At 43.4% G+C, this 13,505-nt stretch overlaps 1 protein-coding gene across 1 annotated transcript in view; it reads left to right on the forward strand.

Moving 5' to 3' along the window:
• Nucleotides 1-2,761: 2,761 nt before the first annotated feature.
• CNGA2 (cyclic nucleotide gated channel subunit alpha 2) overlaps nt 2,762-13,505 on the forward strand; it is a 497,671-nt gene continuing 486,927 nt past the window's right edge. Inside the window, exon 1 of the mRNA XM_069213704.1 lies at nt 2,762-3,220. The gene's annotated coding sequence lies outside the window, so the exon portion shown is untranslated. The remainder of the gene's footprint in view (nt 3,221-13,505) is intronic.

Here is a 13,505-nt window from a genome sequence, read left to right on the forward strand (position 1 = left end):
ACAGTCACAGCCAGGGGCAGCACTTCCCCTTAGCTCTTCAGCCCTTCTCCTTCACAGGGGTTCCTCTTGAATCCTTGAAGAAATCTAAAGTATGGGATTTTGGGGTCCAATACTTATACCCCTTTCTGCCTTTGAAGTTAGCAATCTTCAAAGGGAAGTCTCTCTTGTTTTCAGGATCCTGCCTTGCCCAGGCCAGGCTCGAGACTCACACCAGGGGGTTGGAGACTGCATTGTGAGAGGGCAGGCACAGTCTATTCAGCTGTAAGTAACCACTCCTCCCACCACTCTAACTCAGAGGTCCAATCAGGATATGCAGGCTACTTCCCAACTCCCTTTGACTCACTGTCTATAGGGAATTCACAACAGCACAACTGTCAGTCTGACCCAGACAGGGAATCCACAAACAGAAAGAGTCACAGAATGGTTTAAGCAAGAAAATGTCCACTTTCTAAAAGTGGCATTTTCAAACTGACAATTTAAAAACCAACTTTACCAAAAGATGTATTTTTAAATTGTGAGTTCAGAGATACCAAACTCCAAATTTCTATCTGCTTCCAAACTGACTCTGTACTTAAAAGTTATTTAAAGGCAGCCCCCATGCTAACCTACAAGAGAGATAGGCCTTGCAACAGTGAAAGCTGAGTTTAGCAGTATTTCATTGTTAGGACATGTAAAACACACCAGTACATGTCCCACTTTTAACATACACTGCACCCTGCCCATGGGCTACCTAGGGCCTACCTTAGGGGTGTCTTATATGTAGAAAAAGGGAAGATTTAGGCCCGGCAAGTGGGTGTACTTGCGAGGTCGACTTGGCAGTTTAAAACTGCATACACAGACACTGTAGTGGTAGGTCTGAGCCATGTTTACAAGGCTACTCATGTGGGTGACACAACCAGTGCTGCAGGCCCACTAGTTGCATTTGATTTACAGGCCCTGGGCACCTCTAGTGAACTTTACTAGGGACTTACTATTAAATAAAATATGCCAATCAGGAGTAAGCCAACTACGCATACAAATTACACAGGAGCACTTGCTCTTTAGCACTGGTCAGCAGTGGTAAACTGCCCAGAGTACCAAAAACAGAGTCCAACACACAGTCAAAACATGGGAAGCAGGGGCAAAAAAGACAGGGGAGACCACGCCAAGAATGCCAGGTCTAACACTGAGTTACTGCATTTTCATTTTCATTTGACTTGTATTAAACTGATTGTAACACCTTTTTCAACAAATATCTATTTTTGGTGTGCTTAAGTTTGCACTATAGATTCTAATTTTAGTCTTCATGCTCACAAACATTCTATCTTTTTCATATGAAAGAGTACCATGCCAAGGATGTAGGTAGTTTGTAGGAAGGGTGATCGTATGTATTATAAGGAATAATATACCCGCTGCCAATTATTGCCAAATATTATAAGGCAGGGGTTCTTTATATTTCCGAGTTCTATGACCTTATAAAGGAACTCTGCCTTTGGCTTAGCCCTCTCTATGGTCACAAAACTTCACAGTGACTTGCTATATCATTATAATGTACGAAGGAGGAGACTTTATCCCAAATAGAATAGAATCGAATCGAATAGAATAGAATAGAACAGACTAAAATATGCATCATGGCAATCCCCAAGTCTTTTCTTGGGAGAAATGCAATGAACTGAAAATTACAGCCCCACCGAGATTAACCATGTAATGTGGTTGTGCTGGTGATATCTTCCACAATGCTTTGAGGCCTTTCTGAAGCACCCACTTGTAAAATGTCTGGTGCTGTTTTAAAGTGTTACCACTTTCTGTGTTGTATATGGAGGCTTACACATTCAGAAGCTTACCGGGACCCTATACGTCTTATTTGAACCTATCTGAATTATCAGACTTTCCTGTGGAGCTAATAGTGAACAAGTGAACAAGGGATCAAGGGTTAAAATAGATTGGTCTGGGAGGTGCACCCAATGAACGTGCAGCCATGGTGATCGCACTTTAGTAAATATTTATAACAGGGTTTAGGGCATTGGGAGTACTTGATTATTTTGTGGCCTAAAGGCTCATCAAGGTGATCATGCCCTAATCTGCTGACAGTGTAAATAGGTTTGTTGATCACTCCTATGCAGGCAGGTAGAAGCATGGAAGATCCTTGATAGTTAGTCATGTTGGTACAAGTGATGGGGGTTACATTCAAACACATACTGTCTGCGTCCCCTCCCAGGTCATCAACCTAACCACTGCGATAGCTTTATGGCTTCGATTTTTCAGGTCACCCTACAGTCAGACAGTAACTCCTCCGATTGTTACAGCCCTCTATGTACTGGCGAATAAAATAATGTAAATTAAAGCAGCTAGATGAATTAACAGACTTAACTTTCCGTCCGGTGACGACCTAGTGCACCAGATTTGTGGAAGTTCGTCCCATACCTTGTGTCTCCGGCTAGTTATAGTATTTATTGATATAAAAGCAGGCACAAGAAAGTATCACAACATCAATGGTCAATCAAACCTATGTTCTCTTTCTCTGGCGTGCAGAGGATATTTCAGCAGCATTGTATATTTACTGATCAAAGAGGTGCATGCTAATTCTCTGGAATAATTAACATTTAAGAAAAAAAGAACCACAGCTGTGTCGCCCGGCACTCTTTAATGGAGAGAAAGCTTTTGTGTTCACCATTTTTCAGCGCACAAAGCCGCCCCTGATTGCACAATACACCTGTCTCAGGGGGCCGAGGGAGTTCACAGCCAGGGGACCGGCGCGCGACAGAGCGGTGAGCGAACACGCTGCACGCGCCTGTTGGGAGAGAAGATGGGACAACAGGAAAGGTCGTTGTCTGCGTTTCTCCTGTCATTGCGGGTCATATACACTGTCTCTTCGTCGTACTGAAGTGGTGGCCTTTCTGGCTGCGGAGCAGCACCTCGCCTCCTCTTCAACTTCTGGTAGGGCTCTCAAAATCCAAAAAGAGGGAGTTTCACCCTGAAGAAGAAAGCCCTTTGTTGGATGTACGAAACCTAAGGAAGGAAGAACAGAGAAAGTTTAAAGACTACATTTTTGAATCTAATTGGCATGGAGGATTTTGCTGAAATAATTTTCAAAATATTACACGCTCTTTTGTTGTTTCGATTCTGAGGTGGCGAGAGAGGAAGCAGCATTATCTACTCACACCAAAGATCCACTGCAAGAGAAATCATCCCAATGCGGACTTTAAACACCGGAGAGCACTGCCTAAAAACATGTGAAAAAGTAAGTCGCCACTTCAACAGTACGTTGTAGATCACGTGCAGCCTTGTGTACAGCTAGTAAAAAAGTAGGTAAGGATGAACACAAACTAGAATTTACACTCAATGTACAGATTGTTTTAAAGGAAATACCGGTATGTTCATTTTACAAAACACAGTTCAGCTTAAGGCGGGAATGTATATTTTTGAATAAGTAATATTGAAAATGCTTATCTCCATATAGCGTATTACAGGTCTGTCCAAAAGCTGTCCATTGACTGTGTTGTACATATTGGATTACGCAAGGGTGTATACTTTCCGTAAGGCGATGCTTTGTAAGGTGCATGTACACTAAGCCCGGTTAGTGGGATCCTGTTATTCTACTGCAGAGTCTTCTATCTCGGTGTTATGCTGATAGTGTGCCTTACTTTCATAAGAAGTGATTTATGCATTTAGGTATATTTGCTGGCTCTTTATGACGACATGAGTAGGTTCTGCGTCTGCATCTGCTGATCTGTCTGTAACTCCCGAGTCAAGTTACATCAAAGCACTCACAAATATTTTTTTTCTGTGCTCATAGCACGTCGGAAACGTAAACCTGGCATTAAGAGGGAACGTGCCCTGCACCCTTGGCGAACATTTCCCTCTCTGTGGTGTGCTTTATACCTGAACATGGAACAGTTCTGCTCAACACACTTGGATTACGTGTGGCTTGTCTTTTCTGAGATCACTGCACTGCTATAACAGTGAGCACTTCCTGTGGGCTCGCAGGGTGTACGTGAAACTTTACGCTGGGTCACTACCAGTGTGTTACGTTTCTGAATACTTTTACCTAAGAGTGCTGCGGCCGTATAGTGCTTGCTTTGCATATTATGCTGTTTCTAATCGGTACACGTTGAGTCTGAAAACCCCCCTCCTGTCTCTGGAGAACGCGTTTTCCTGCCTTGTGTTCCATGTTGACAAGCCTCCTCTTGTTCTTGTTTTCTCCCTCTCCGCGCTCACGACAATCGAGCATGCGCGTGGTTGGCGTTTTCCATATACTGTTGCAAGACTCCAAAGCATGACTTTCCTATTGGACGGTCACCCAAAGTGCTTCCTTCGTTCGGAGATTGATCACCACCTTGGTGCTTGGCTGAAATGTATGGGCGATGGTGACAGCAGCTGATGACAGGGGAAGGTGCCCTTTTTGCCTCTCTCCTTCAGGGAAAGTCTCATACGGGCCTCTCCTAAATGGTCTGACTGGTCCTCATTAAGCAGATCATTCATTCCATCCGTGTGGGGCAAGGTTGAAGGATACTTGTTGACTCGACCTGTATGCAGTATGGTGAGCATGGGGTGGATGTTGTGCATTCCTTGTAAGGCAACAGGAACCCATTTTGGAGCTTCTGTGTAAACATAGCCTGGAAAATGGAGTCACAAGAGAGGGACCCGGTTGGATAGGTTGTATGTACACTGTAAATTCCTTAGCCTGTTGTATTCGAGTGATATTTGAGCTCCAAGACCGGGGTCATAGACAGTCAGCCTGTCTCCGTGGCACAGCAGGACCAGATTTGAGGAATCCAGGAGCTTTGCTAGAAGTGCTGTTGACTGTGCAATTGGGCGAGGAAGGGAGTGTCTGGTTATTAGGAGTTACAGAAGGAGAAAGCTGTCCACAAAATGAGAGAGCAGTGGCCGGTGGGTGAAGCTTAGGAGCTGTGCAAGGAAATTCCACACCACACCACTGATTATGCTGAGGACCTCACCAGGAGAAATGCTTCCCATTCACCAGGATGAGCTCTCTGTCTGTGAGCAGATTCATTCTTCTAGTACCACAAGAGCCTTGAGTTCCCTAGCCCCATCTCCTGACTTGGGAGCCATTGTGGAATTGCTAGTATCACCAATGAACCTACACTGTGCAGATCATGCCTAATTCAGTGCGGGAGCTGCAGAGACATTGTGCTTTAAGTCCTTTTTTTGTGGGAACAAGTACATGAAATCCTCTTTTCTGGGACGACCAGGGCCAGCTTTAGGGTGGTGCGACTTGTGCCACTGCGCCAGGCGCTGATCTGGAAGGGGGTGATAGAGCGAAACCGTGGTAATAATTTACCTGTGTTCGGACGCTCTTTAGGCCGATGAATCTTTTGACTAAGTGGGAACTCTCTGTACTCTTAATCGATCAGTCGCATCAAATCAATAATCAATAACGTACATAAGCAATACCTTGATCAACATAACACTTAACAATTAATCCAGAATACATTTCGGCGAACCCTGACCTTTCAGTCAGGAATAACCACACCAGTTTATTGCGAAGTTAGTGAATTTATTTCCCTATATTAACAAAGCTAGCACAATATATATGTGTCTCAACACCAAATGATAAACATATATGAACATTAATAGCTGTCCATAACGTCGAAACAAGTGTAATCTATGTAGCATTTGAATCACAAGGCATTCGATAATGGCAATGCAAAGCACTAATACGATAATCTGTAATGAACTAATTGCATACATTTAGTCAGCATAACAAGATCTCAAATTGCATCGTGCAACATATGGAATCCTCATCTAACCTCAAATTAGCATCGGCATGTGGGGGTTTCATGCAAAAACAATTTAGCAACATAAATTTAGAAAACTCCTAGCTAGGGCCCTTATCAAAATCAGCAGTTGGTTACCTAAAAGAAACACAATGCAATTTTACAATTTCCTTTCATATTTACCAATTACGATCAGCATACAAGGAAGTCTTCGTCTCACGGGTACCGTTTCTCGATCAGCATGGGACGGGACAAAGGGGCAAGGGTGGACGGGGCAATTGCCTCACGGCGGCAAGGTAAAACTACTACTTCATGCAAAGGGCATTTCAAAGTTAAAGTCTCTAGGGCAAGAATCATTAAAGTCTCTTTCTCTCGATTAGAGAAAGCATCAAAGTCTCTCAAAATGGCGTCGCAGCAAAGTGGGCCATAATAGCTACGAAATGACGCAATGTCGGGCAATAGCTGGTAATGGCTTAATTTCTTCTCGTGCACCTGGTTTTTATAGACAACAGTTCGAATCCAGTAGGGTCTCCATTGGAGGGTTCATAGGTTAGCTTCAAATTGTCCAATCAAAAACGACAGTTCTCAAGCTTTTACTTAAGCATACATTATCCTTGGAGATGGGTACGCAAGTTGCAACATTGTCTACCAATTAGCTCACTTTCAGAGCCTCCATTGTCCGCACCTGCAAGTCGACCTTGAAGTAAGGAGAAAATATGCCAGGCTGGCACGAAACTTTAAGATAAGCATGTGAACAGTTTCTGTGGAAAAGTACAGCTTCAAGCAGAAATACACGTTTAATAGCACATTGGAAAAATACGAGCATCTAAACCGTGAGACCAGGCCACTAGGCCAAAGCCTCCGCTAAAGTAATGCTAAGCTAAAGCATTTCAAACAAGCAAATCGTAGCACACGTTTATGATTATGTCGGATTAGTGCAATTCTAATACACCACGTTATATAAAGCACGCGTATAAATGTTGGCAAACGACTCTGAGGGCACATTTTGTCCCCGTACAATCTTTATTAGTTCGGTTAATGTCACACATGATTATTTCACACTACGTTTATGCGTTAATAAATGTAAGACCTTCATTTTCTGCTTCATCAATCCCTCCTCTGATGACTACTTGTCATCACACAAATTAAACCCACAAATTTTATTCCATTAAAATTCTGTCAGTTCCCTTTTCCTTTTAGTTCCCCTAGTTTGCGCTTTGTATTCTTCTGCCATTCTTTTCATAATTTTCTCCTCCTTTCTTCTTTTAATTCTTTCCATAATCATTATTATTCCCCTTTTTATTCCCCAAATTCCAAATACACAAATTATCACTATTAAAATTCCCTCTATTATTTTTAGCAATATTCCATTCCAAATTCCCCCAATCCAATGTCCCACTGAAGCAAGTCCTTTTCCAACCTTCTCCCACACTCCTGGTTCTTTCAGTTCCTTCAAATCTGCACTTTCTTTTTTTAGATTAGCAAGCATAGTTTTAATTTTCACACTATTGTCGGGTATATAAGTACAACAGTGACGTGCACCAAGCATTTTGCAAACACCACCATCCTTTGCTAAAAGAATGTCTAAAGCAAGCCTATTTTGAAGAGTCATAGCTCTTTCCACTGCAAGTTCAGCATCTATCAGGATTATAGCACCTGAAAACTTTGTCAACATGTTATCCACTATAGTAGACAACTTTCTTATTTTGATGGAATTCAGCACAACTCCCAATGAAGGAATCATGGCTCCAAATATATCACTTACCACAGCAGCTGCGGTCTCTCTTTTCTGGATACGATGGGATCCAGATGTCTTTTGAATCATCGATAGGTCATCCAGTTGATAAACCTTTGGGAACACTATACCCAAATAACATCTTCCCCACCATCCCTTTGGAAGACGATAATAGGCATTATACCCACAAATGTAATATACACCTGGAATGACAGGGTCAAGTCCGTCCATCATGAATGTCCATTTGGCCTTAAAGATAAACGTGTGTTTACACTCACTCGCCCCTACAAAAATGTTGTCATAATAAGATTCACCTCGATATATACAAAACTTCCCTACATGCCAAGCATCTAAAGCAATTTTCCCTTGTGTCTTTATTGCAGCAAAATCATAATTATCTACTGAAGTCCTCTTATGTAACTCCTTTTCTAATTTCGCCTTCATTTGTGCCCTTCTATCATCTGTGCGATCTAAAAAGCTTATTTCTACTGCAGAGAGTGAGCAAGTAAGATTTTCCCTATGAGCGTGAGCCGTTTCAAAAGGTAGCATTGGCTCGAAAAATTCCCTCATAATTTTAGCATCCCAATCTTTTGCAGTCTGGCTTAGCTGCGCTATTATAGGAACATAAGCAAAGGTAACATCATAATTTGAGTAAAAATACTGTATGTTAGTTTGACCATAAAACCTAGACATTACTATACTACATGTAATCCCGTATGTAAGAGGCATGTGGTGATATGTCACCCCTTCCTTCACTGATGTCGGTATCTGGGTACACACATAACAATCTTTCGCATTCATTGTCTCAACATATTCTGTTGGTAAGCAATAGAAAACATTATACGAAAGCTCTGTCCTTTCATGCAAAAGTCTCTCATCCAGTGCTAACCTTTTCAATGCGGTTAGTTCAGTGACAGTAACAGGAACAAAAGTAGAAGCCTCAATATTCTCATTCTCACCCCTTCCATGCATTCCAAGTACAATTGCCATTATTATTAGTACACATGTAATTACCAAGCCTATACACACATATTTACAATATTTCTTTCTATTGTTTTGCGTCATGATCTGTATAGAATCAGAGAGCTAGAAGCACTTATAAATGAAACTATTTAGCAATTCAGTTACAAAGCTGAGCGATCGCAATGTTCACACCGTCTTCTTCAAGGGCCAGTCACTTATCGGTTAGCAGCATTTGTCTCAATTTCGGCAATAACTCAGTCTTTATCGGTTTAGCAAATGTCTCATCCGGTTTAGCAATGTCTCAGCTGGTTGTTTATTTCACGTTAGATTGTAGCAAGCAATGTCATTTATCACCCTTTCAATCAACACTGTCCATAAAACTTTTCTTTTCTATTGGAATTTCTTCCTCTTCTTCGTTCTCGATGCTTAGAGATACGAACTCGTCAGTCCAATCGTCATTGACTGCATATGCCCATTCTGGACCGGAATACCTTCTGTTCGGTATCCTTTTCCTTTTCAATTTTGCTTCTCTTTTCGATTCTGCCTCGCTGGTACTTTCCTCTTTTGTCAAGTCCTTTTCTTCACTCGAGGTTGGTACCACGACAGACACTTCTTTTCTTTTCTCTTTTACTTTTGGCCTTTCTCCGTCGTTCAAACCTTCTCCGGACCTTTGTTTTACTGGTGATATACTTAGTCTCCTCTTTGCACCATGTCCATTTGATGGACCTGCGACCTTTTCTGTAGAGGTTTGAACTTTTTCGTTCTGCTCTGCCTTGTCCCCTCCTTCAGGGGAATCGATCACGTTCTCCTTTTCTTTTTCTGTATCGTCTGTTTCTGGGAAAGCCCCCTTCTGATCAGGCTCTCCTGCTTTTTCACCTTTTTCGAGCCCTTCGTCGCCGTTACTTTCGTCAGGCTCTGTATCACTTTCAGCTGCTTCAGGTTCCTTGTCACCTTCAGCTGCTTCAGGCTTTTTGCTACCCTCAGCTGCTTCAGGCTCTTTGTCACCTGCAGCTTCTTCGTCGCTGTCTGAACTTTCTCCTTGGTCTTCCCCAAGTGAGTCGGACTCTTCGCCCTCCAACAATATCTCTCTCTCTCCTGCTTCTGCCTGTCCGCTTTCAGTTCGGTTTTGTTCTGTCTCAGCACTCGGCACTGTTTTATCAGGCACTGGCAATTTCAGCGCTTCAACTTCCTCATCTGTGGGACACAACACCTTCTTTGTGTGACTGGCGTGAATCCAGTTGGGAACCCCCGCACACTTCACAGCGGTAGTTGTCGTCAGGATCACTTGGAAAGGGCCTTTCCAACGGGGTTCCAGACACGACTTTCTCACATGCTTCTTTACCACGACCCAGTCACCTGCTTTCAGTGCGTGTCCTGGACCTTGGATCGGTGGCAAGGTGGTCGCTTCCACCTGGTGAGAGAAAGAGCGAACCACGTCAGCCAGTCCTTTGCAGTAGTCTAACACCATATCATCTGTAATATTCAAAAGCGCGTTTGCGGGAACTGCAGGAAGTCTCATAGCCCTGCCCATGAGAATTTCATGCGGAGACAATCCAGTCTTTCTATCAGGAGTGTTTCTCATTGACATTAGCACTAAGGGCAATGCGTCAGGCCATTTTAAATTTGTCGATGCACATATTTTCGCCATTCTCGATTTCAGTGTACCATTCATCTGCTCCACCAGTCCTGATGCTTCAGGGCGATAGCTACAGTGCAGCTTTTGCTCAATGTTCAGCGCTTCGCAGAGTAACTTTATTACCTCGTTATTGAAGTGACTTCCCCTATCTGATTCTAAAGAGATCGGGAATCCGAAACGTGGTATTAATTCTCTCAACAATAGCTTTGCAACTGTAAGGCTGTCATTTCTACGTGTGGGGTATGCCTCGATCCAGTGACTAAAAATGCACACAATCACCAACACATATTTCAGACCTCCATGCACAGGCATCTCAATGAAGTCCATCTGCATACAACTAAAAGGACCGCTTGCCCTACCAATGTGACTCGCGTTCACAACTGTTCCCTTTCCTGGGTTCATCTGCTGGCAAGTGACACATCGATGGCAAACTGCTTCTGCAGCTTGACGAAATCTGGGGTTAAACCAATCAGTTTTGAACAATCTTATCATGGCATCTCTCCCTAGGTGAGCTTGCCCATGATAGAACCGCGCAAGCTGTGATAAGAGACTATTTGGCAAAACAAATTTTCCCTCATGTGAAACCCATAACTCGTCTTGTCTCTTTATACATTGTGATTTAATCCAGGAATCTCTTTCATCCTCCCTGACATTATTTTGTAATGCTTTTAGTTCCTCTATTGTATCTACGACCTTCAAGGCAAATGCTTCAGCTGGTTCTAGTTCTGGCTCACTTATCGAATTCCATTCATCTCTGAGTAATATACAGTTCAAGGCACAAAATCTTGCGACTTGATCCGCATATGCATTTCCCAGCGAAACATAGTCCTGTCCTTTCGTGTGAGCACTGCACTTTACCACTGCAACTTCAGCTGGCACTTGAATGGCATGTAACAATTCCCTTATTCTTTCCCCGTTTTTCACTGGGGATCCTGAAGAAGTCAGGAAACCTCTCTGTGACCATAGTTGTCCAAAGTCATGCACAATCCCAAACCCATATTGACTATCAGTGTAAATGGTGACTTTCATCAATGCAGACAATTGACATGCTCTGGTAAGGGCTACAAGTTCTGCTACTTGTGCGGAATAGACTCCTTGGAGCCATCCCGCTTCCAAGACCCCTGTTACAGTGCATACAGCGTATCCTGCTTTCAAAATCCCCATCCCGTCTCTTAGACATGAACCATCAACAAAAAGAATTTGGTCATTTTCATCAAGCTTAGTATCTTTAATGTCCGGTCGAGGTTTTGTGCAAAATTCAGTCACCTGAAGGCAGTCATGCTCGATGTCTTCAGCGTTCTCAATTTCAGCATTTTCTCCAGGAAGCAAAGTAGCTGGATTCAACGTAGTGCACCTTTTCAGCTGCACATTCGGTGAGCCCAGAATAATCGTTTCATACCTTGTGAGTCTTGCTCCAGTCATGTGTTGCGTTCGGGAGCGGGTCAAAAGTATCTCAACTGAGTGAGGGACCATGACTGTTACTGGGTGTCCCATCACTATTCCTTCACTCTGAGTGAGGCTGATACCAACTGCTGCTACGGCGCGCAAACACCCTGGGAGTGCTGCTGCGACCAGATCCAAAGTAGCTGAAAAATATGCTATTGGTCTGTTTACGCCACCATGGGCTTGAGTCAAGACAGACAAAGAACATGCATCACGTTCATGGCAAAACAATGTGAAAGGCTTTGTGTAATCAGGCCTACCTAAAGCTGGAGCCCTGCACATGCACTCTTTCAATTCGACAAAAGCATCCATCTCATCTCCTTTCAGCTCAATTTGATCCAAGGCATCCTTCTGGGTCAGTTTCAGTAAAGGCTTCGCTAGAGTCGAGAAGTTGGGAATCCACTGGCGACAGTAGCCCACCATTCCCAAAAATTTCCTCACCTCCTTTCTCGTCCTGGGCAGACTCATTTGAAGTACACTCGTTATTCTTTCCTTCATTATTCTCCGTGACCCCTTCTCTATCTGGTGACCCAAGTATTTCACTTTCTTCTGACAGAACTGCAATTTGGAGGGAGACACCTTGTGTCCATTCCTTCCCAAATGGTTCAACAGAGCAATGGTATCGGCTGTGCAGTCGCTTTCTGTCTTTGATGCAACCAGTAAGTCGTCAATGTACTGTACTAGGGTTGACTCGAATGGCAACTCTAACTCTTCCAAGTCTTTCTTTAGAATCTGATTGAAGATTGACGGCGACTCAGAAAACCCTTGAGGAATTCGACACCAACTGTACACTCTGTCTAGGAATTTGAAACAAAAGAGGAATTGGCTGTCCTCATGAAGAGGCACAGAAAAGAATGCTTGTGACAAATCGATGACCGAGAACCATTCGGCATCGCAAGGAATTTGAAACATTATCACAGCTGGGTTCGGTACTACTGGGCAGCATTTGACTATGATGTCATTTATTTTCCTCAAGTCTTGCACAAGTCGGACCTTTCCACTCGGCTTTATTAGTCCCATTATTGGTGAATTACATGGACTGCTTAACACCTCTTTCAGTACCCCCTGTTTTACAAACTCGTCAATGAGTTGGGCAACTTTCATGAGGGTGTCTTGTGGCATGTGGTATTGTGGGGTCTGGGGAAAGATTGCATTGGGCTTTACAGTCACTTTCACTGGTTCCACTCCTTTCATCAATCCCACCTCTTTCCCTGTCATGTCCCACACTTCCTTTCCGACTGTCTCCCGTAATTCAGCTGGAATATCTTCTTCAGTTATCATCGGGAAAAGACAAATCAGAGGATACTCTTCATCTACCGTTTCCATCTCATCCCCCTCTACACTGTCCTCTTCTTCCCCGTCACTGCTCGTCTGGATTGTTATTCCTTCGTTCGAACACATGATCGAACAACCCAACTTGCACAATAGGTCTCTCCCTAACAGTGCTATTGGGCTTGAGTCACATATCACAAACTGATGCACCCCTTGATAGTTACCGATGCTGACTGGTACCGGATCTGTAATTGGGTTCGTCAGATGTCTGTTTGCTACTCCCACCACTTGAACTGTCCTCCCTGAGAGTGGCAAATTTGGTACTTCACTACTCTTAACAGTTGAACGTGTGGCTCCTGTGTCCACCAAGAACGAGACACGATGACCCATTACTCTTCCCTCTACGTACGGACCCTTTTGATCAACTTCCAAAGATGCTGCAAGCACACAATCTCCTTCTTCTTCTGAGCTTTCACTCTCCCATACATTGTTTATTCCACTCTCACTGTGTAATGGGAACTGTTGTACGGTGCCATTTGTACTCATTACCTGACCCGAGACCTGTGGAGGAACCATCACTTGCTGCTGACTCATTGGTGCTAAAGGTATTTGCATTTGCTGATTAGGTACCATGGGTAACTGCTGTTGCATCAGCTGCATTTGCGTCATCTGCATGCGGGGCATCTGCTGCGGCTGCATAGGTTGTAATCCCTGCAATTGATTTATGGTCTGAAAATTT

The sequence above is a fragment of the Pleurodeles waltl genome, chromosome 2_1, assembly GCF_031143425.1.
Source record: "Pleurodeles waltl isolate 20211129_DDA chromosome 2_1, aPleWal1.hap1.20221129, whole genome shotgun sequence".
NCBI lineage: Eukaryota > Metazoa > Chordata > Amphibia > Caudata > Salamandridae > Pleurodeles > Pleurodeles waltl.